Here is a 24,271-nt window from a genome sequence, read left to right as displayed (position 1 = left end):
CTGTTAAATCCTGAGACTGGTTTCTAGCACAGTAATGGGAGATAAGTCCCTTGCCACCACAGTAAACCTACTTGTCACTGGGTCAGCCAGTGCTGAGGATGATGAGCTACAGCTTGTGAGGGGGACATGTATGCTCCCTTGGGAGTAGGTTCACAGCTGCCCAGATGCGTATCTGTGAAACAGGGACTTCATACAAATGAGCCCCTCACCTCTCTGGGCAGTCTTCTGTGGAGCCCTGAGGCCTCAGTACCAAAGCCTGGGCAGAATGAAGGACCAGAGACTATTTGTTGTATTAGGGCAAAGGGATGTCTGGTGTGTCCCCTTAATGGACTGGCAGGACTAGGAATTCCAAAGGCAGTGGGACTGGAGGCGGGGCCTCATCCGCTTCTGCCTGGTCCTGAAAAGTAGAGCCAGTGTCAGAAGAGCACATCCTGTAACTTGTTAAAGATGTGCTCCCTCTCCACTCCTGTGCTTTCCAAGCGCCCGCTGGGCCAGTGCCCCTACCATATGCTGTGGCTTATTATTTGCATTGCAGGAGCACCCAGAGGCACCCTTTCCAAGCCCCATTGTGCTGGGTTCTCGACACTTACACAGTGAGAGACGGCTCCTCCCCCAACGAGCTTAGAATCTAATTCAAAAACAGAGGTAAGCTCCTTTGCAACAGGGTGTGGGAGATGGAAGAAATGGGGAATGGCAAGGTAGGGTAACAGTGGTAAGCTCCCCTGGTTACATAGGCTGGCTGTGGGCACAGTTAGTAGGTTCTGAATCATTCAAAGTTTTATTGAATATTTTTTATACTGTAAGATTAGAAATAAAATAATAATACACCACAATGGAGCCCTTCACATAGAACATAGTCTGGGTTTATTCATTCTTGCTTTGACATAGGTTAAAAGCTGCAGTGATCAGCCATTCACTATCTTTACGTGTGAAATCATTCTAGCCTGGATTGTCTTTCCTGTGTCCTGCCTTAGGATAAGAGACAAAGTTCCTGCTAATCAGTACATTAATCTGGATCTGTGCAAATTAATATGCCATTACTCATCAGCCTTCTGCATAAACCTTCCTTTATATTTCAGAAGATGAATACAAAATGGCTGTTTTATTGTCTATGAATTTTGGAGCCATCCAGAGACCTCTAATATTCATTTGGAGTCTCTCTCACATTTCTAATAGACAGCCGCCCCACACACAGTAAATTAATAGGTTATGAGAGGAAATCACTGATGGGTACAGACTGAGGATCTTCAGATAAAAAGCTGCTCATTTCCTATTGAGTTAAAAGAACAGTCTTTGCTCAAGCCTGAACGGCCACTGTGACGCTTGACCAGATTACTGTGTGGGGTTTGGAATGAACCAAACTAAGGGTTTCAGGATGAAATGAGTCCAATTGACTTAACCTCCTTTTCATATATTTATCTTCAGAAATTGTTTTAATTATACCACGTTGGTAAGTGATCTAAATATTAAGGAGTTTGATTTTTGTGAGGGAATGGATGCAGCTACTGGTACTATTAGCCTGACTTCTTTCTTGGGAGTTCTCAGCTGTTCCCTGCCCCTCCCTTCTCCCCCCAGCAACCCCTGACCAATCAGTTTGCTCTTGTCTCTATGTCAGTTGACTGTTTTCTTCAGTCATTTGGGAAAATAATGCCCCACGTTGGATGCATGCCTTTAGACTCAGGCCTGTCTTAACTTGCAGTGTATCAGGTAATGATGGTCCATTGGCTCAGGTCTGAGGTAAGAGGGAAGAGTGTCGCCTACGTATTTACAAGCACCAAATTTTGTGTCGCCTAAAGTGGGCTTTCCCACAATGTCTCCACCCAAATACTAATCTTGTCCGATTGCTCAGTATATAGGATCTGAAAAGATCCCACTTGTATGTTTTATGGTTGCAGGTTTTTAATGAAAGAATTAACATTTGAATCCCCCTGTTGGAAGAAGACTTTTGCTTTCTTGACACCCCTTCCCCCTGTCCCACCCGGCAACCGTGGCTACTTGCATTGTCCTTTTCTCCTGCCTTTTTTGGGGGGGTGGGATCTGCAGGTCTCTTATCTTCCTTCCCATGGGCTTTTTTCCCTTGGTGCAAATGTTGACTGATGTTAATAGTGGGGACTTTCCTCAGCCCATAATTTCTCTTCAGGTTGGAGGTTTATGGTGACTCTGACTCTTAGCACTTCCTACAACAGCCTCACAATATACAAATAAACTGAAATGTAAACTGGGGTAAGCAACTAACTAAAGCTTGAGCAGCTGAAAGGTCTGGAACTGAGATGCAAATTGCTCATTGTGTGCAGGTTTTGTTCGTTTAAAGCTGACTTGTCTCTTGAGGGCTGGCTTTCTAAAAGAAGAATTGTTGTATTGGAGAGAAGTTTCTATATCATAACAGTGCTATAGACACATGTTGTGAAACCAGCTGCCATGAAATTGAATTACAGGTGTTGTATTCTTCACTGCTTAAATTGCTCTATTATGTCATGGGCTTTTTTGTTTTGTTTTGAACAAATAACTGCAATTTGCTTGGATCCTAAGAGATGATGGTATAAGTAGGCCGGGGTTGTTTAAGACTTCCATAATGATGGAAAATTACCCTTATCTGTCAAAAGTGAGGTTTCTTTTTCCATCCACTACACGTGAAGTTGGACAGGGAAAACATTTTTAAGCCTTTATTTTTTTAAAATGTGCCTTTTATATTTTTTTAGTTTTTCAAAACACCTGTGCAAGTTTTCTGAATACTCATAACGTTGTAGCCATTCAGATTTATGTATGACATTACGGAATGCATCAAATATTGACTTTGGAGGTAGTCACAGGAATGAATGGACCATTTGCTTTGTTCACTTTTAATTTGCTGAAGCAGATTTAGAGGCCACAAACAGAATTCACAAGCAAATTTCCAAGAGGCCAGGTTTAGAAAGATGTCCTTAAGGAGACTTAAACTACTGTTAGGAGATTTTGCAAGTTATATTAATTGTTTTAGGACAAAAATTCAAACCTGGAGGCTAAGGGTTAGGCTCCTAAATTCTTATCTAGGTACCCCAAAAAGTGGCCTCATTTCCATAGGTGCTGAGCATCCGCTGCTTGGACTGGATACCTCCCATCAGTGCACCCATTTTAGGGGCAGTGTTTTCCCCTATAAGATTGCAGTTTGCAAGCATTTTGAGCTGTTGCAAAATTCTTTCCCATCTCACTCCCCATGCCACCACCACCACACAGACAGACAGCAATCCAAATGGATTTCTGCTGCTGAGGGATCTGAAATACACCAGAAGAAGTCAGCATATCCTAGGGCTCGATTAAGCCTTACATGTCTCCAATTATAATCCTTTTACCCAAAGGCCACTGTCATGAACAATCACCCAGCTCAGCCAAACTCCCAAAGAAACATCAATGGAATGTCCCAAATGCATCAGCGCAGACATTTCAAGACCCTACAAGGCCAATAAAACACTTCGATTTAGTGATGTGGTTTGCTGAATCATCTTTATTTATATAAAGAATGAGGAGTACTTGTGGCACCTTAGAGACTAACAAATTTATTTGAGCATAAGCGTTTGTCGGCTAAAACCCACTTCTTTGGATGCATGCAGTGGAAAATACAGTAGGAAGATGTATATACATGGAGAATATGAAAAAATGAGTGTTGCCATACCAACTATAATGAGAGTGATCAATTAAGGTGGGCTACTATCAGCAGGAGAAAAAAAATTTATAGTGATAATCAGGATGACCCATTTCCAACAGTTGATAAGAAGGTGTGAGTAACAGTAGGGGGACAAATAAACAGGGGGAAATAGTTTTTACTTTGTGTAATGACCCATCCACTCCCAGTCTTTATTCAAGCCTACTTTAATGATGTCCAGTTTGCAAATTAATTCCAATTCTGCAGTTTCTCATTGGAGTTTCTTTTAGAAGTTTTTTTGTTGGAGTATTGTGACTTTGAGGTCTGTAATTGATTGACCAGGGAGGTTGAAGTGCTCCCTGACTGGTTTTTGAATATTACAATTCTTGACATCTGATTTGTGTCCATTTATTCTTTTGCGTAGAGACTATCCGGTTTGGCCAATGTACACGGCAGAGGGGCTTTGCTAGCACATAATAGCATATATCACATTGGTAGATGTGCAGGTGAACGAGCTGATACAGACTAACACAGCTACTGCTCTGAAACCTTTATTTATATGAGTATGCATTTGTTATCTATTAAACTAATGTGCATAAAATAACTAGCTTTTTCAAATGATCGATCTATCACCCACAGGGGTAGCTGTGGGTGAATTGTGATTTGTTAATGGGAACCGCGGTAAAATGTGTGCATCCTTTGATCTGATAGGCATTTCATTGCTAGTTTCATCTTTACTCCATCAGTCTTTGTTTCTGCTGTGCATTGTAATATGTGCTGTTGATGCTGGTGTTGGAATAACATGCGGTGTGTATTTCTTATTTCTCAATTCAGCAAGAATGTTTCAATCCCAAAAGATGGTGATTGATATTCCTACTCTGTGATTGGCTTCCTGAGTGTGAAAGATTAGCTCATGTTTGGTGCTCTAGGATGGGGTTTTCAAAGGAACCTAAGTGACACCATCATAGGACCTAATCACATCAGCCACACCATCCGGAGCTCATTCACCTGCACATCTACCAATGTGATATATGCCATCATGTGCCAGCAATGCCCCTCTGCCATGTATATTGGCCAAACTGGACAGTCTCCACGCGAAAGAATAAATGGACACAAATCCAACATCAGGAATCATAACATTCAAAACCAGTAGGAGAACACCTCAATCTCTCTGGTCACTCAATAACAGACCTAAAAGTGGCAATTCTTCAACAAAAAAATTGCAAAAACACTCTGACATGAAGCTGCAGAACTGGAATTAATTTGCAAACTATATACCATCAGATTAGACCTGAATAAAGACTGGGAGTGCTTGGGTCATTACAAAACCTAAACTTAATTTCCCCAATACTAATTTCTCCTTACTATTACTCACACCTTCTTGTCAACTGTCTGTAATGGGCCACTCTCTTACCACTTCAAAAGTTACTTTTCTTCCCTTGGTATCCTGCTGTTACTTGATTTATCTAGTTAGATTGACCTCACACTTGGTAATGCAACCCCCATCCTTTCATTTATTTATACCTGCTCCTGTATTTTTCACGTCATTCATCTGATGAAGTGGGATCTAGCCCACGAAAGCTTATGCCCAAATAAATTTGTTAGTCTCTAAGGTGCCACAAGGATTCCTCATTGTTTTTGCTGATGCAGACTAACACGACTACCACTCTGAAACCTAGGTGAGTTAGGCAAGCAACCTCCATTGCCCATCTGTGTAATTGGGTGCCTCTAACCCCTTTGAAAATTCCATCCATAATTTACTGTTAAGATGGGGCTAGTGTACAAACCTCACAGCTTTCTCTGCTTTTCATACTGTGTGAGGAATCTGAGCTGGCCCTCTGATTTCTAAATTCCTTAGAAATACCAAAGGTAGATGATTTGATGGATGAACCAATGAAGTGTAGTTGAATTTTCCAAACTCTACATGCTGAAGAACTTGAGAGACGCTGCTGCTATGTGTATTCTGCTCGTTGTCACTAGGTTTTCACCAGTTTGCTTCAGAGCTTCGTTTGTGGAAATCCTAGTGGGACTTCCTGAGTGACCTTATGTTGCCTATTTTCCAGTAACAATTAGGGTCAGCGTGCATGATTGTTTCACATTTGTGTCTGAGCTTTTGCTTATGGGTGTTTTGGATTAGCAATGGTTATGTTTATGGGTTTTTTCTCTCTCCAGTTTTGAAGTGTGAGTTTTCACCACACATAGTAGGCCAATTAGTGCGTCAAACCTCTGCTCTGTCCTCTTTGATCAGCTGTGGTAACCAGGTCCCCCTTTACTTTTGAAGACAAAGTTTCTATTTCATGGAGCCTTTAAAAAGTATTTGCATTACTAAGTGTATTTATTAGAAAGGAAAAGGGACAGGCTTTTAAAGCACATTTTGAATGCAGATTTTCATAGGTACTGTTGTTGTGCCCATTGTTGATGGGTTTGCCAAGCCCTTTTATTTCCTCATTTAAAGTGTGGTGTGAAAAGCTGTAAGAGACTTTCAAGGGTCCCCTTGAAAATTTAATGTATGAAGTAAAACAGAAAAATACTGCAGGAATGCATTTATAATATTGATATATTTTTGTGTGAACTTGGTTTTAAGGGAAACTGTAGCTATGGTAATTACTATTGATTTGCTGTAAATAAGCCCTGCTACTACCAGCAGAACTGAGGAAGAAAAGACAAGTGATGGGTTTGGTGGCCTAGTGGCAGCGCATGATCCTCGTGAGCTACCAGTGAAACTGAGTATGATGGTCCCTGTTTGTGCAACCTACAAAACCTTGATGGAATTCAGATCTGCTCAGCCAGTTCCACTCGGGACAGCCCCAGTAGCAGTTCAGGACTATGATTCACTGGCAAAAACAAGTGAAGCAACCTTTTACTGTTCCTGTGCACATTATGCCTGACTCAAGCCAGTCCTGCAAGCTGAGAGAGAGAGACACACACACGAATTGAGTTCCATGTTGTTTAGTGTAGTCTTCCCACAGATCACTGGTACCCTGTGTTAAGACAGACTCGTGAACCATTTCACAGCTTTCTTGCTGTCTCATCCTCCTCCTTCACGTGCTCAGTACTCTCCTGACCTTTTTCCAGAAGTCACGGGCTCAGCATATGCTCCAGCCATTGGTTATGACCACGTTTGAGCATAGAGGAGATAGGCTTCTCTATCAGCTGTGGCGCAGGGCGTGATTTTGCCACCCTGAAGTTAAGGAACTACCTTATCGGTCAGTTGCTGCATTGATCCCACTCCTGGAGCAAAGTACTACTCAGTATGAATAAGGGTGGGATTGGGGCAAAGAATTTAAGGATAACTAAGGGCTAGGTCACACCTGTGAGGCAGTGTATCACCGCCCCAGCCCAGAGGAGAACCAGGTGGCACTTGCTCTCAGGGAAGCAAAATTCCACGCAGATCTCCCTCATTAACACTTGGTATCGTGTTGCTATGATGGGATGCGGCTTACGTGCCCACTAGAGGCAAGCTGGTGTGTAGGTGAGGACATAATCATCTCCTGTCGTTCCACGGCACATGAACAGAGGGAGCAAGCAGGTAGAAGCCCCTCCCTTCCCAGAGTGAACCTAGAGCGAATCTGGCCCAAACAGTGGCTAGTTGTGTGTTTGTCCAGTGCCTTGTACAATCCCAGCCATGGTGAGATGTTTGGGTGCCAGCGGAATGTACAGATAATAGGGCCATATTCTGTCACCTTTACTCCTGCAGAGTATTGCCATACTCTGTGAGTAGGCCTATTGAAATCAATGGGATGGCTTGTGGGGAAAGTTGCTTCTCAGCTGGAATAAGGGTAGCAGAACTGAGCCCATAATAAATCAATAAATGTGAAACCTAAATAGGGATCTGAAGGGAAGCCCAAGCCAAACTAGGCAGTAGTTAGAAAGACTCTGCTTCAGCTCACGTTCTGGAAAGGACAGATCTCACGTTCACCTGCACGTGGTTGTTCAAAATCAATACGCTGTTGGATGCACTAAAAATATGAAAAAAAACCAAACTCCTAGAATATCACTGGAAAGTGTTTGTGTATGTCAGTGTGCTGGAGATGCTGCCCAAGGTTATTTATCCAAATGAAAGCATTGCCATTGTAATACTCTCAAAGTTGCTGTCAGTTTGTGGTATTTCACGGATAAGTTCTGGTCGTGCAAGTTAGACCTTTCCTGAGGCTAGACTCGCAAAGGAATCTGGTCTGTTTACTCTGAAATCTGTTTCTGGACAGATTGTGCCACCTTCCCCCCTTTACCTTTTTCCCCCTACCTCAGCTGCATAGGCCAGAGATGGAGCAATAGCCCAGATTTTCAAGCTTAACAGAGAAAAATCAAAGCTTTTCTAAGCATGTCTGTTTTTGGAGCTGTGTTTTATATATAGACTCCATGGAAGGCACTTTAATTCAGGATAGGGGGAAGGAGGAGCAGAAAGGCTGAGGATTTAAAAAGAGTCTGCTTTCGAATCTGCTTCGTTTTTATACTCGCTCCCTGAGCATTCAGGGCTGGGTGGGGAAGGCATACGTAGGAGCAGCAGGTGACATATAACTTTTTTAATTTTTTTGACGCTAATAGTGTTTTTGCTTTTTAGAGTGTCATTAGAGTAGCATGTAGTTATGGTCTGAGTTCAAATCAGAATGCAACTGAAATGGTAAGTACAATTGGAGCTGCAAAGCAGAAAGCCGGTGTCATGTGGCTATTCTGGAAATAGGAATTTGTAACCAGTAGCACTGAAAGGGGATTAAATACGGAGCTACCACTTCCCAGACGTTTCCAAACATTCAGAATGTATCTAGATAGAACACTGCAGCTCTTCCCAAATCCCTGAGAAGAGGACAATAACCTTTCAGTAGTTAGACTCCCCATCATCTGCTTCCTATGCGTGTGCTGTTCTTGTCCTGGGGCTCTCTGGGGTGGAGATTAACATTGGCGTTTAAGTGGGGAACACAAGCCATTTCTCACTAAACCGTACTACTGCACAAGGCCACAGAGTCATTCTCACTTGAGACTAAAGCCAATATTCAAACCTGGGGGTGGAGTCCTGGCCTGGATAAAGTGAATGGCAAAAAGTCCCACTGAAGTCAGTGGGGTCAGGATTTCACCCCAGGTCTCTGGGATATGAATGGACTACACGCTGACCTCCTAGCCACTTAATAACTTGCTGCAACTGGGATGCCTCTGAGATGTTCTCCCAAAGCTTCGACTGTATCAATAGTTAATTATCTGTCTTAACACACCGGAGCAATGTCAGTTTGGGACTTTAACTTTTTTCTTCCGGGAGAGGACAAAATGTTTCACACCGAACTCCAGATCAATCAGGATGACAAGATTTCCTAGACAGAGAGTGCAGAGTAAGAATGAGGGGGGAGGTGGAATAATTTTTTTCCATGCTGCCAATGTAATATGGAAGATGCTAATGCAATATGAAATACAAACGATAGGCCAAGTGAAATTCACTGGTAACCACCCCAGAATTCTCATTCTATTGTCAACTTTATATTATCATAGATATGACACTGTTTGAAAGTCACTAGTTGCATTTTATTTTGCATACCTAAATCACTTGCACTGCAAATGAACTAGCCTAGATTAATTCTGATGTGTTTTTCTTTCATTTTTCCCATAAGCAGCAAACCCTGATGTTGAATTACTGCGTGGGGTTGCCTTTTTTTTTAACAATTCAAGAATGGCTGTGCAAGGAGACGTGAGACAAATGGATGTTTTGACAGAAGCTGCCCAGGAACTGGGATTTTAAAAACTAGGTCTCCAGAAGTCAATTAGGGATGTCTGGTCACCTTGGAAAAGTAGCCTTCCAGATTTAAATTTAATGCATTTTTATGCTCGAATGTTGAGCTCATATCTTAGATGTTGTCCATATGAATAGCTGTGAAAGAAGGCTCTCTGTTTATCTGCAACTTGGGGTACAGCTCCAGTGGCTGGAGTCTGTGCTGGGTATGGTTGTGGGAGTTGGGGGTGGAGAATAATTCTTCATCACAGGCTGCAGAGCAGCAGCAGCAAAGCTACTCCATGGCTGCTATTGTAGCTTTAGCCCCAGCAGTGGGTGCCCCTTCCCTTTCTGAGCACTGGATCTGAGCAATCCTAGATCCATTGGCCCTGCTCCTCTCCTCCCCTGCCGAGGGTGACCAGATAGCAAGTGTGAAAAAATCAGGACTCGGTGGGGTGTGTGTGTGGGGGGGGGGGGGGAGTGGCAATAGGGGCCTATATAAGAAAAAGCCTCAAACATTGGGACTGTCCCTATAAAATGGGGATATCTGGTCACCCTACGCCTGCCCCGTTCCCTAGCACCCCTGAATGCTAGTTGTTCCCATAGACAGCAGCCCTGCAGCACATGGCGGCAGTGTGGTCTAATGGATAGGACACAGGACTGGGCATTGGGAGACCTGGATTCTAATCCCAGAAATGAGATAAAACTAAATGATTCATAAAGCTTCTGCGCCAGATTCTCAGCTGGTGTAAACAGTCTAGCTGTTTCTACGCCAAAAAAGCTGTGCTCTTGTACGTAAGCTGAGGATCTGTTCTTGTGACTTAGATATCGTTGCAATATCCGGTGTATATTAGTGTGGTTATTAAATAAATACTTGCATTGTGATAGTACCCAAAGCCTGCTGGATGCTGTGCAAACATAGAAGGGAAATGTTCCCTGCCCTAAAGGGCTTATAGTGCAAAGTGTGCTCTCTCCATGCCACGTGCGAGCTATATATAATCTGGAATGCTCTCTGTGTTGGGCCTGATGAACTGGTAGCTATCCAAAGGGGATATCCTTGGAATCCACATTCTTTTTGCATTAAAAAATGATCCAGCATTTTTAATTCAGATGCAGTCGTGGAAAAGCATGAACATGGTCAAGATGTACATGCTTGATGCCAGGAGAGGTCTGCAATGGGTAGACCCTCACAGTTTAATTGGTCATCTGGGATACCAGTGTAAGGGAGTGCCTTGCTACAGTAGTGCTCCAAACGGTGTGCATACCTACACAGATCTGCTGCCCATGTGGCCGTTTCTCATATTTGACAGTTGTTTCATATAAAAGAGTTTTCTGTTTCTCTGCAGGCCCTTTGTTCAGGGTCAAAAGAAGTTCTAGAAATATCTGCCTGCCCGTGGGGTCTGTGCCAGTCCTCCCCACCCCATTGCTATCACTGCAGTGTAGGTGGATGTTATAGGTCGTCTTTTTTGTGCTCGTTGTACTGTCCGCTAGCCAACATAGTTCTGTACAGCAAAGGGTAATTGCCTTTGAGTAGTGTGTAGGGGGGAAGTTGTGCTTCCAATTTTGTTACAAACTACTTTAAACTGGTGGAGATCAGCTGCTGCATGAGGATTTGCGGGGGGGCTGCCCTGTTGGAAGATGTGCTCCTTGTCCACTCCAGGAAGGCTTGACTTACCCTTACATGGTTCCTCCCATGAACAAATACTGACCAAAGAAGGGGAAACATTCTCCATGACTGTTAGATGGGGAAAGCCTGGGGATTTGGAGGCAGATGTGTGCTGAAGGAGGCTCTGATTCTGTAAGGTGCTAAGAAACTGGGAGTTGAGGATCCTCACTGCCTTGCAGGATAAGGTCCCTGAAGTTCTGCAGTGGATAGTTCTTGAAGTTGAATAGTCCCTTTGACTGCTCTAATCTTAGGGTGACCAGACAGCAAGTGTGAAAAATTGGGACAGAAGATAGGGAGTAATAGGAACCTATATAAGAAAAAAACCCAAATATTGGGACTGTCCCTATAAAATCGGGACATCTGTAACCCTATCTAATCTCCAGTGAGCTGAGAAGGAAGTGAGAATCTAGTGGTCTAGGACTCCTTTTATCCACTGAGGCTGTCTGCTCCTAGTCTCGTCAGTTAGTCTCCTAGCCTGGAAGGACTACCCCTGCTGAGGGCTGAAAAAGAGCTCTGAGCTGCTCAGAGAGTACTACGTAAGGAGTACCCAAGGTCAAGCAACTGTATGAGCATAAAAAAAGACTACTGCGTTGGCAGTGAATATTGTACTTCAGAGACTTCTCCTTTCACCCTTTAAATGTATGGGGTACGTGCCAGTCCTCCTCACCCCTTTGCTATCACTGCAGCTTAGGTGGATGCAATGGGTCGTCTTTTTTGTGCTCGTTTTACTGTCCGCTAGCCAACATGGTATTACGAACATTCTCTGGCTCACATTCTCCCCTCTCCCTCTTCCTCTCCCTCCGCCTTCCCTTCAAAAACTGCTTATCTTTCACTTCCGCCATTCTCCCTATGGGGTTCCTGGGGAGGTCACAAAGGCTGCACCACTTTACACTGCTAGACTTAAGGCAGACAGGAAGGGCGATGCGAGAAAGCTAGGTTCAGTCCCTGCTCTACTACAGAGCTCCTGGGTGATCTCGGGCAAATCATTTCGTCTCTGTGCCTCAGTTCCTCATCTGTACAACGGGGTGTTGTGACGATAAATACATTAAAGACTGTGAGGTGCTCAGATAGTATGGTACCGTGGGCTGTATAAGTACCTCTCTAGATAAATAAGCTTAGCAGTTTCTTTTCTTTGTGATTTAAAAATGAACCCCCTCTTTATGAGGGAGGTAAAGAAACGCTCAGATCTTCCCTGACCTAGAATTGTAAACGCTCATTCAAGCAGAGCTGAGCGTAGCTTCAGAGATGATTTCTCTTTCTGTAGAGAGTAATATTCTGTGTAGATTAAATGTGTTGGTTGTGATGCTGATGTGTCTTTAGAATTCAAAATATAATGAATGAAATCCTCAGCCCATCATATCCGAGTTTGCTTCTGGCTTTAGGGATATGTAAGCCTTTTCCCTGGTGGTGGTTTCTCAGTGGAGAGTAAATATTAAAACCGACTGACGTCTCTGGGGCTAGCCAAGTAAGTAGGCCTTTAAGGTTCAGGCGTTTAAGCACCGTCCAAGACACAGAACTCCATGGCTCAGAAAGAGAAGGTATCTCTGCTCCTTTTCGCAAAGTTAGGAGCCGTAGAGGCCAAGTTGTAAAGTGACACTGCATCCATAGCACACCCAAAGACCCTGCACTGGTGCTGAATTAATCATAAGAACGTAAGAATGGCCGCACTGGGTCAGACCAAAGGTCCATCCAGCCCAGTATCCTGTCTTCCGACAGTGGCCAATGCCAAGTGCCTCAGAGGGATTGAACCTAACAGGTAACAATCAAGTGAGCTCTCTCCTGCCATCCATCTCCACCCTCTGACAAACTGAGGTTAGGGACACCATTCCTTACCCAGCCTGGCTAATAGCCATTAATGGACTTAACCTCCATTAATTTATCTAGTTCCCTTTTAAACCCTGTTATAGTCTTGGCCTTCACAACCTCCTCAGGCAAGGAGTTCCACAAGTTGACTGTGCACTGCTGAGCCTGCTCAGCCCCTGTTAACCCAGAGCAGTGCACTGTTAACCCGGTGCAGGCTGTACAGAGAATACATCAAATTAGTTCAACAAAGCTGTTCTTGGAGTGGCTGAACAGCACCGAGTTGTCTTGTTACTTTCCACCTGTATATCTCAAATGGGTTTGTGGCCTAACATTCATACACATGGTGACCTACATCACAGAGCAGCAGCCCCTCCCTCCTCACACTGCGTGTCTGGATAAAAATCTGCTCTAGACTTTTTTGATCAAACAAATCACTGTAGTCCTTTGTAGGTAATAGAAAAACGTTTTAATTTTCCATGTTCAGAACCACCATAGCAGCTGTTTAAGTGAAAAAATCTGTTCTACAAGAAAAAACATACCAGTAAGTGACAAGTGCTCACAGCATCTGTTGTTTATTTGCAATTTACAGCAAATGAAACAAAGAATATCAGAATCTCGCTTCATTAATTTCATTGTTTTTCTATAATAGTATTTTATTGTTGTTACAACAAAAGTACAAACCAAATTAACGCGCCCATAATTGTATTTCATAAATATATATCCAACTTAACATATCTGTATAATTCTTGCTAAATTGCCTTGAGAGTTCTACATGTTACCTATACAGCTTTATTTCTGTTAATAAAATTATGTAAACAAAGAATTTATATAATTTTAGGTCCATCTGCAGCATTTTCCTTTTGTCTCGTTATGAAGATTCTTTAGGCTAGCGTATGTCCGTTTAAAATGTAATCGTTCAAGATTTGTATATTAAAAAAGGGAAGGGCTTTCATACTAGTCTCCTTGGAGTTATATTCTTTTTCCAGTTTTTTGTTCCTTTATTGTCTTTAGAGAGATTAAGTGGTACAGCATGGACATGTGCCTATGCAAGTTTGTGTTGGTTTGAGTTAATCTGGTCTAAACCCCTGTGTGGACACTGTTATATCCGCGTCAGAGAGATTTATTTGGTGTATCTTAAACGTGTTCTGAACTGACTTAAGCTAAAGCAGAGTAAGTCTGGTTTAAACCAGAATGAGAGTATCCACCCAGCTTTTTGCATTAGTTTAACTAAATTGGTTAAAAATCGCAACTTAAACTGGTGCATCTCTGTATGTAGACAATTGTTGTATCTCCTGGTCCTTAAATCCCACTCCTTCGTTGATCTTTGCTAGCTGTACAAAGCTGCATTGAGGTCAGTTTTTCTGTAGCATCTGTCAAAGCATTGCATGTCACAGTAGTAAAGATTGTGAACCACAGTCAGTCAGATAAAATTGCTGCAAGGGGGTTTGTACGTTAAACCCCCCCCACACACACAGTTTAACTTGAAACCTTTTACCTTCAGCTTACGAGGTGTTCTTTTTTTTTTGCTTTGAGGGGGAGATGCCATGTACCATTGATGCACCTCTGGCTTCCACAGCATAAAGTGAAAGGTCTGTATATAAATGCAGCTAATGAAATTGGGAACTGTGTGGCCTCCAACCATTTACGGTAATGGCATGAGCAATCGCACTCCATTACTTTTGAGTGGTAGCAGTTCATACTAAAGCACTGGTTCCCTGAGGAGCCAAGGAGTTCTGATTGAATCTTATTCACAAAATAGACAGAAGATAAGTGCGTTGCATGGCAGATGACAAGCCTGATTCTACAGCGACTGCAGGGTCGTCTGAGTTTTTGGTTTGATTCTGTAAATCTTTCCCTTTTTTTTCCCTTTCAGCACAGTCTCATTCACTAGCCCTTTGACAAAGGCATTGTCAGGAGACTGTTGTTACCAGAGGTGGTGTCTGGCATCAGTGCATCTCGTGCATTCCTCCCTGGCATCCAGTGGAATGCACTAGAGATGATATTGGACCACGGGATGTTTTGCAGCAGAGTCCTTATGGTTTCATCCTTCTGGAATATTCATTGTTAGAGCTGAGCAAACTGTGAGCAGCAAGCCGTTTATCTGGTGAAGTCTGCCCTGGAGTCAGGTGTCTATGCAGCAGTCCTGGGGCTTAATCCTTGGCCCCTGCTCCAGTGCAGAACAGCCAGCAAACTGGCTTAACCAGCTAGCTGGGGATTCTCTTGGTGTGGTGGAATCCCTGGGTGGCTCCTACACCATAGCCCTTGGTCTAAGATTCATGCTGGGCCATGGCCAGGAGGAAAGGAACGTGACCTGAGTACTACCACTGTGCTTTGGAAATCCCTATCCAGTGTACTGGCACCGAGGCTGCTCTAAAGTGTGTTAGGAACCAGGCTGGCATAGAAACAGCCTCACAGTGGAGGAGCTGCTGATGGCTCCTTCATTGGCGTCTCTTCCCCTGCACTCTGCATATTAGGCACTGCTGAAAATCTAGAACCTATGTGCAGGCCTGTGCCATAATGGCAGAGCCCGGTAATTTATTTCTGAAGGAGCATGGAGGTGAGATTCTGAGGTCTCTACCAGTGAGCAAGGATTAATCTGATAAATACAATAATTTACTGGGTGAGGATCAGTGACAGAAAATTTAATTATTGCCCAGCCCAGGCTGGATGTGAGAGAGACTGAGAGAAATATTCCTATTACTCATCCTGGCTAACGAACATTTCAAACTGCAGGAAGATTTGGAAACCAATGTTACTTAAGTTGTGTTTCTTGCTAGAAGTAGAACTTTTCTGCTGCATTTCGCTGTCGGTCTCCAAACGGGGCAGCTGCACTTGCCTTTAACCAAAAGTGCATGCCGGGGTTTCATCTGAATGTCATGCTTTGTTTAGCAAAGAGACACCGACTGCAGCCAGCGCTGTCCCCGACCTGCGCACGCTACTGCAATCCCAGAGCTTGCTGCTTGGATCTTGCTTTGCACGCCACAGCTAGGCAGGGTGGGATTTGCTATCTTATTTATTTATTAATAATTTATACCTTAAACCCCCCCAGACTATCATCTCTGTTGTGTTAAGTGCACATGGGCTAGTTTAGAGTTTGGTCTGCATTTGCGTCTACACTGGGGGTTTTGTTGATGGAAGAGGGCTGTCACTCTCCTCTTTCCTCTCGCATTCCCTTCATTTGTTTGTTACACCTTCTTGTTACCTCTTGTCCTAACCTGGGTCCACACTGCGCCACCCTTATTCACGCTAGCGAAACTCTACTTCACACGTTGTCCCATTGATGTGGCACCCTGGCCACTTGGCCCCTCCTGCTCCTGGTGCATCTTTCTGCTGGGGGCTTCCCAGGAGAGTGGCACAGGGTTCCCAGCGCTAGTCCTAGCTCACGGCTGTGCTGGGGACCACAGCAGGGAGCAGAATCTGGTCTATTATCTTCAGTTTTTGAGGAGCTTCTGCAGAGCAGCAGGGAGATAGGGATTCCTTCTTACCCATCTGGCTATGAGCAGCTTCTCTTCCTCTCCCTATCAGCTAGGACAGAGGATTACAGAAAGATGATGATCCCTTTGGACTGTAGCATTGAACTCTTGTGTGCCTGATTATAACCAGATTTCTGATGTGATTAGCCCAGTGGGAACCAGTTAGAATGGCGTGGAGGTTCACTCTATAGGAAGTGAAACAACATTGAAATCCACTTAAGCAACTGAAGATGTTCACTCCATTCTACTTCATGATCACTCTAATGTTCACTGTAAAATAGTTCCAGCTACTCATTTTAAATTAATGTGGTTTTTGGTTTTTTTTACCTCCTGGGAGTGATTTTAAAATAAATTATATAGGACCCAGATTTCCAGAGGTGCTGAGCACAAGCAGCTCCACCTGCAATCACTCTGTGCCTTTGGGAATCAGACACATACATAACAGTCAGATGCTCCATGATTGTGGAATATGCCGCTAAATCTACGCTTTGCCACAGAGATGTGCTGCAGAATCTAAAGTGAGACTTAAAAACCAAGCAACCATGTTTGTACACCGTGTGATTGTGGTGAAAACCTTCTGCATTAGTCTGCAGTGAGCCAGAAACAATGGCTGTAGGGGAGACATGTCCTGCCCTGTTCATCTCAATGGGATGTTAAATTGGACACCTTCATTACAACCATTAATGTCAGCATTGTTGTCAATTTCACTGTTAAAATATCCAGCTAAGATTTTAACCTGCAATACTAAATCACTTTTCTCCTGCCAGAAACTTGAGTTTTCCCCTCTCAATTCCTCTGACACACTCAGGGATTTTCGATACAAACTTTTGCAGCATTTTGAAAGTTAAAAATTTAGGACAGCATTAATTCTTCTTCGAGTGATTGCTCATATCCATTCCAGTTAGGTGTGCGCGTGCCACGTGCACGTTTGTTGGAAGACTTTTTACCCTAGCAACACTCGGTGGGTCAACTGGGTGCCCCCTGGAGTGGCACCGCTATGGCACCGGATATATACCCCAGCCGACCCAGCCACCCTTCAGTTCCTTCTTACCGCCCATGTCGGTCGTTGGAACAGTGGAGTGCGGCTTAGCTGACCTCCACTCCCCCAGCTACTCGTAGTTTCTCGTTCGTTATCTTCCTTGATAGTATAGTTAGTTTAGTAATAGTTAGCGGGGCTCGGGGAGTAGCCCCTTCCCCGCACCCAGTGCCGGAGCCCATGCCCGGCTCACCAGGTTTCAAACCATGCTCAGCCTGCCACAGGCCGATGCCGACAGGAGATCCGCACGACTCCTGTTTGAAGTGCCTCGGGGAATCGCACTTAACAGCTAAGTGCCCCATTTGCAAGGCTTTCAAGCCACGAACAAAAAAGGAGCGGGACATCAGGCTTAAACAGCTCCTCATGGAGGCGGCTCTCACCCCGCCACCTTCGGCACCGAGCTCTGGTCAGTCGGTGAGCAGAAGCGCCTCCGCGGCACCGGACTGCACTGGTACACCCAAAGACTCTCGGCACCGGACGTCACTGGCACCGAAATCGGCTCCACGACGCTCCCTCTCCCCGAGATTGAGAGAGGCCAAGACTCCTGCTGCTTTGGCACTGCCCGCACTGCAGCCAGAGAGTACGCCTAGATTGGATCGCCCAGCGCCGATACCCGTCGTGGCACCGGCTAAATCGGCACCATTGATTCTGGTCCCACAAGGGCTGTCGAGTCCAGTGCCTGTTAGCTCCCTGGCATGTGCCATGGTAGAGTTCACTATGCCGTCCACGCCGGAGGTGATCTCAGCAGCGAGGGACCTGATCGCCCTGACAGACTCGGCACTGCCTCTACCCCCGGCACCGCTGGTGAGGGTAATCCAATCCATAGGCAAGCCGACCTTGATTAGACCACCTTCTGTTGGCGCAGCGGACCGGCACCGCTCACGATCGTGGTCCCGCAGACACTCCAGGTCCAGACGGCACTCCCGCTCTTGACGCCGCTCGCAGTCCCGGCACTGTTCTACTACACGGCACCGGTCAGACTCGCAGCACTGGTTGGATTCCCATTCACCAGCTCACTACCCGCGGCTCCGCTCCAGCTCTCAGCACTGCTCCAGGCACCGTGCCTCCCGAAGCCATTCACGATGCCGGGATTCGAGATCTCGGTCGACCTCCCGGCACCGACCTGGTCGCAGGTCCCAATCTCGATCCCGGTACCGATATACGTCCCGGCACCGGTCCCTGATACATAGGGGAGTGAGGTCCATTGGAACATCTGCATAAAGCTTCTCCGCTCCTCCATGGCCATTCAGACATACGTCGGTGTCGTCCCACGCGGACAGCTACTATGACCAAGACTGCGATGCGGATGTGCCTACCGGAGTTTTTCAAGAAGTCCGGTCTCAGGACCCAGGACCTCACCAGTGGTCCTTTTGGACACCTTGGGTGTACCACCAGGCCCAAGGTGCTCCGCTAGTTCCATCCTGCTCCGCTTCATCAGAGCACTGAGCACCAGAGGCCACAGTTAGCTGTCCTCCTCCACCCGGGACTGAGGAGCTGGTAGTCCACCCACCCGGTTCCCCGGTGCCGCTGGAGCAGGAACAGGCCCATGAGCAAGAGGCCATACAGGACCCGCTCGTCCCCGGCATTTCATCTCCTTCCTCTCTAGATGAGGCAGTGCCAGGGACTTCCTCTTCGGGGCCACCTCCAATAGATCTAAGAGCCCATCAGGACCTTCTCAGGAGGATAGCGCGCAATATGAACCTCCAGGTGGAGGAAGTCCCGGAGGTTGAGGACCCTGTAGTGAGCATCCTGTCTGCAGATACCCCCACTAGAGTGGCTTTGCCTTTCATCAGGACCATCCAAGCCAATGCCGACACCTTATGGCAGTCCCCAGCCTCCATTTCCCCTACAGCAAAGGGAGTCGAGCGAAAATACATGGTACCCTCTCGGGGGTACGAGTATCTATATGTCCACCCTCCTCGCTAGTTGTCCAATCGGTCAATGAGAGGGAGCACCATGGCCAACAGGCGCCAGCCCCAAAGTCAAAGGAGGCTAGGCGGATGGACCTGCTCGGCCGCAAGGTGTATTCGGCAGATGCCCTACAGCTCCAGGTAGCAAATCAGCAGGCTCTACTGAGCCGTTATAGCTACAACACCTGGGCGGAGGTGGGTAGATTTACAGAACTACTCCCCCTGGACTCCCGCCAGGCATTCGCTCCATTCCTAGAGGAAGGGAAAAAGGTAGCCAGAACCTCCCTCCAGGTTCTCTAGATGCGGCTGACTCGGCAGCCAGAACTCTGGCCTCCGGTATCACCATGAGACGCATCTCATGGCTACAGGTTTCCAACCTCCCGCCTGAGTTACAATATACCATCCAGGACTTACCCTTTGATGGTAAGGGTCTATTCTCGGAGAATACTGACCCCAGGCTACAAAGCTTGAAAGACAACAGGGTCATCATGCGTTCTTTGGGCATGCATACACCTGTGACCCAACGCAGACCTTTCCGTCCCCAGACTCACTGCCCGTACTTTGTGCCCAGACACAGGCAAGACTTTAGCAGATGGCACGGGCGGGATGGCCGTAGATGCCAGTCCGGACCCCAAGGGGGCCAAAACCACGGCCCCTCAAAACCACCAGCGAGACCTAAGTCTACCTTTTGAAGGTATGCCCGAGGACGGCGTGCCAGTTTCAGGACAGGATCCGTTTCCTCTCTTCTCCAACTGCCTCTCCTACTTCCTCCCGGCGTGGTCCCAATTGACCTCAGACCTCTGGGTCCTACGCACGGTGAAACAAGGATACCACCTCCAATTTGTTTCAACCCCGCCTTCCCACCCTTCCACCCAGTTCCTCTTCAGGGACCCTTCTCATGAGCAATTCCTCCTACAAGAGGTGCAGACGCTTCTCGCTATAGGAGCAGTAGAGGAGGTACACAAGACGAGAAGGGCAAAGGGTTTTACTCCCATTACTTTCTGATCCCCAAGTTGAAAGGAGGCCTCAGGCCTATCCTAGACTTGCGAGGCCTCAACAAGTTCATGATAAAGTTGAAGTTCTGCATGGCCTCCCTGGGGACTATTATCTCATCCTTGGATCCTGGAGACTGGTATGCTGCCCTCGATATGAAGGACGCGTACTTTCACATTGCCATATTTCCTCCACACAGGAGGTATCTTCGCTTTGTAGCCACCCACCAGCACTTCCAATTCACGGTCCTCCCCTCTGGCCTCTCCACGGCCCCAAGGGTGTTTACAAAGTGCATGGCCGTAGTCGCCGCACACCTCCACCGACGTTGGATGCACGTATTCCCGTATCTGGATGACTGGCTCATCAGAGGGACCTCCGAGACACAGGTCAGGCAGCACGTAGGCATTATCAGGGACCTATTCACACGCTTAGGCTTGATGCTCAATACGTAAAAATCCACACTGGTTCCCACACAAAGGCTAGACTTCATAGGAGCTACCCTGGACTCCAATCTAGCCAAGGCCTACCTACCCCAGCCACGATTCCAGGCAATGGCGACGATCATTCGAGGTCTGCAGAACTTCCCGACGACCTCGGCTCGCACCTGTCTTGGTCTCTTAGGTCACATGGCTGCCTGTACTTATGTGACCAAATATGCCAGGCTCCGCCTCCGACCCTTCCAAACGTGGCTCAATTCGGTCTACTGTCCGGTCAGGGACCCAATAGACACAATAGTTATCATTCTCCTGAGCATCCTACGCTCCCTCGACTGGTGGCTTACCCCCTCCCTGGTATGTGCAGGGTTACCGTTCCATCCGCCAAAACCCTCACTGTCCCTGATGACAGACGCGTCATCTCTCGGATGGGGGGGCTCACCTCGGACACCTTCGTATCCAGGGCCTTTGGTCATCACAGGAGCTGGCGCTTCACATAAACGTCCGAGAGCTGAGAGTGGTCCGCCTGGCGTGCCAGACATTCCAGCAGCATCTGCACGGCTGTTGTGTCTCAGTGTTTACAGACAACACAACGGCCATGTATTATATCAATAAACAGGGAGGGACTCGATCTTTCCCCCTATGTCAGGAGACCATCCGACTCTGGGACTTCTGCATAGCCCACTCGATAGACCTGGTAGCATCCTTTCTCCCAGGGGTTCGGAATACTCTGGCGGCTCAGCTGAGCAGATCCTTCCTCTGTCACGAATGGTCGATAAGACCAGATGTTACTCATTCGATCTTCCAGAAGTGGGGCTTTCCCCACATAGACCTGTTCGCCTCTCACACAAACAGGAAATGTCAAGCGTTCTGCTCCTTCCAGAGTCTTTCACCGGGATCGATCTCAGACACATTCCTCATGTCGTGGAAGCACTGGGTGCTCTATGCCTTCCCACCGTTCCCGCTGGTTCACAAGGTCCTGATAAAACTCCGCAGGGACAGAGCGCACATAATCATGATCGCGCCAGCATGGCCCAGACAGCACTAGTACACCACACTGCTCAGCCTGTCCATAGCCAGCCCAATTACCCTGCCACTCCACCCGGACCTCATAACGCAGGACCACGGCAGTCTTTGCCACCCAGACATGCAGGCCCTTCATCTCACGGCGTGGCTCCTGCGTGGCTAAACAGGTCGGAGTTATGCTGCTCCGCTCTGGTATAACATATACTCCTGAGTAGCAGAAAGCCTTCCACTCGGTCAACATATCTGGCCAAGTGGAAACATTTCTCCTGCTGGTGTGAAACGCAGAATGCTACTCCCTCTGAGGTCTCGATCCCCACTATCTTGGATTACCTCTGGTCCCTTAAGCAGCAGCAGGGCCTGGCGATATCTTCTTTGAGGGTGCACTTGGCGGCTATCTCCACATTCCATCCAGGAGAGAGTGGCCACTCCGTGTTTTCTCACCCTTTAGTTATTAGATTTCTCAAGGGCCTGGAGCGCCTCTACCCCCAAGTATGCCGCCCTACCCCTACCAGGGACCTCAACCTAGTCCTAAACAGGCTTATGCTTCCGCCATTCGAGCCGTTGGCAACTTGCTCACTGCTATACCTGTCCTGGAAGACAGTTTTTCTAGTAGCCATTACATTGGCCAGACGGGTCTCCGAACTTCGAGCGCTTACGGTGGACCCACCATATACTCTCTTTCACAAGGACAAAGTACAGTTGTGACCACATCTGGCGTTCCTCCCTAAAGTGGTGTTGGCCTTCCATACCAATCAGGACATCTTCCTTCCGGTCTTCTTCCCGAAGCCTCACTCATCTCGACGGAACAGCAGTTACACTCCTTAGATGTCCGTAGGGCGCTCGCTTTTTTTATCGATTGGACGAAACCCTTCAGAAAATCCCCCCAACTCTTCGTTGCAGTGGCTGACTGGATGAAAGGCCTACCTGCCTCCTCCCAGAGGATCTCCTCTTGGGTGAGGGCATGCATACGCACTTGCTATGACCTGGCTCATGTTCCCTGGGGCCATCTCACTGCACATTCTGCCAGAGCTCAGGCTTCATCAGCCGCCTTCCTGGCCCATGTTCCAATCCAGGAGATATGTCGAACAGCTACCTGGTCATCTGTCCACACCTTTGCTTCACATTTTGCTCTGGTCCAACAGTCTAGAGATGATGCAGCCTTTGGCTCAACGGTTTTGCACTCTGCCACATCTCACTCTGACCCCTCCACCTAGGTAAGGCTTGGGAATCACCTAATTGGAATGGATATGAGCAATCACTCGAAGAAGAAAAGACGATTACTCACCTTTGTAACTGTTGTTCTTCGAGATGTGTTGCTCATATTCATTCCAAACCCACCCTCCTTCCTCACTGTCAGAGTAGTCGGCAAGAAGGAACTGAAGGGTGGCTGGGTTGGCTGGGGTATATATCCGGTGCCATAGGGGCGCCACTCCAGAGGGCGCCCAGCCGACCCACCGAGTGTTTCTAGGGTAAAAAGTCTTCCAATGAATGTGCACGCTGCGCGCGCGCACCTAACTGGAATGGATATGAGCAACACACCTCGAAGAACAACAGTTACAAAGGTGAGTAACCGTCTTTTACTGCAAATATCCCATTAGATAACACAGGGATCAATTGACAGTATTGATTTTACTGTTCATTTTCATGTTCTGCAAGGGCGTCCACCAAAGCCCACTGAAAGCAATTGAAAAATCTCCCACTGGTTTTAGCGGGCTTTTGATCAAGCCTTTAAAATCCTTCCATTTTTAAATTTATCCAAGCCTTGCATGACATTTCCACTCTGCTACACTAGTGCATCATAGAATCCAGGCCCTTTGCTGCAGAATTAAGTCAAGCTTGCTGCAGAGTGCATGGGGTCTTGTATTTAAGTGTGCACATATGCTCTGCTAGTAACAAACTAGTAGTCTGATGTGGTGAAGTTCTGGGGACTAGAGTTAGCTTCACAGTAAGTAGAAAACAGGCTTGCTGGTGCATCATGATTTGTTATATATGACCCAAGTGGCCAGTACGAGTACTCTTCTGATCTTGTGAGCTATGTAAAATAGATTGTATCTGCATCCAGTGCCTAAGATTTGCTCAGAACTGTTCACAGTAGCTTTAAAAATGGTGAACCTGTTCAGTGGTGAGGATACATCTACACAGGGATAAAAGACCCGCAGCATGGCTGCGGCTCGCTTGGGTTGGCTGACTCTAGCTCACAGGGCTAAAAATTGCTCTGTAGGCATTTAGATTCGGGCTGGAGCCCGGGACTCGCTATCCTCGCAGAGCCCCAGAGCTCAGGCTCTAGCCTTAGCCCAAACACCTACACAGTGATTTTTCAGCCCCAGAGCACAAGTCCTGCAAGCCCGGTCCCAGTCCAGCCATGGGTTTCTTATCTCTGTGTAGACGTAACCTCTGAGGAGCTCTGTGTGCCTTTGCCAGGAGTTAAAAACTCTCTTTAAGACCAATAGAGCCTTTTGTAACCTTCCATAACATGTGGGAGGCACTTGCAAGATGGATTTAAAATAATGATTTAAAAAAATAAATAAAAAGAATCAGAGTTGTCAATTTAAATAGGATTATTCTTAAATGTAAATTAAATACAGGTTTTTTTTTTAAAAATAAAGCCTATTTAAA

The 24,271-nt window shown here is 46.4% G+C and overlaps 1 protein-coding gene across 6 annotated transcripts in view; it reads left to right on the top strand.

Annotated features, from left to right (window-relative positions):
- Window positions 1-24,271, top strand: part of SGCD (sarcoglycan delta) — a 665,508-nt gene that overhangs the window by 272,135 nt on the left and 369,102 nt on the right. The window contains exon 1 of one of the 6 annotated variants that reach the window (XM_050961321.1): window positions 14,317-14,372. The exons of the other annotated variants lie outside the window; for them this stretch is intronic. The gene's annotated coding sequence lies outside the window, so the exon portion shown is untranslated. Of the gene's footprint in view, window positions 1-14,316; window positions 14,373-24,271 lie in introns of those variants that run through there. 6 annotated transcript variants of the gene reach the window in all.

The sequence above is a fragment of the Gopherus flavomarginatus genome, chromosome 7 (genome assembly GCF_025201925.1).
Source record: "Gopherus flavomarginatus isolate rGopFla2 chromosome 7, rGopFla2.mat.asm, whole genome shotgun sequence".
NCBI classification, from domain to species: Eukaryota; Metazoa; Chordata; order Testudines; family Testudinidae; genus Gopherus; species Gopherus flavomarginatus.
Note: the sequence above shows the minus strand (reverse complement) of the source record. Positions and strands in the feature narration are given on the sequence as shown.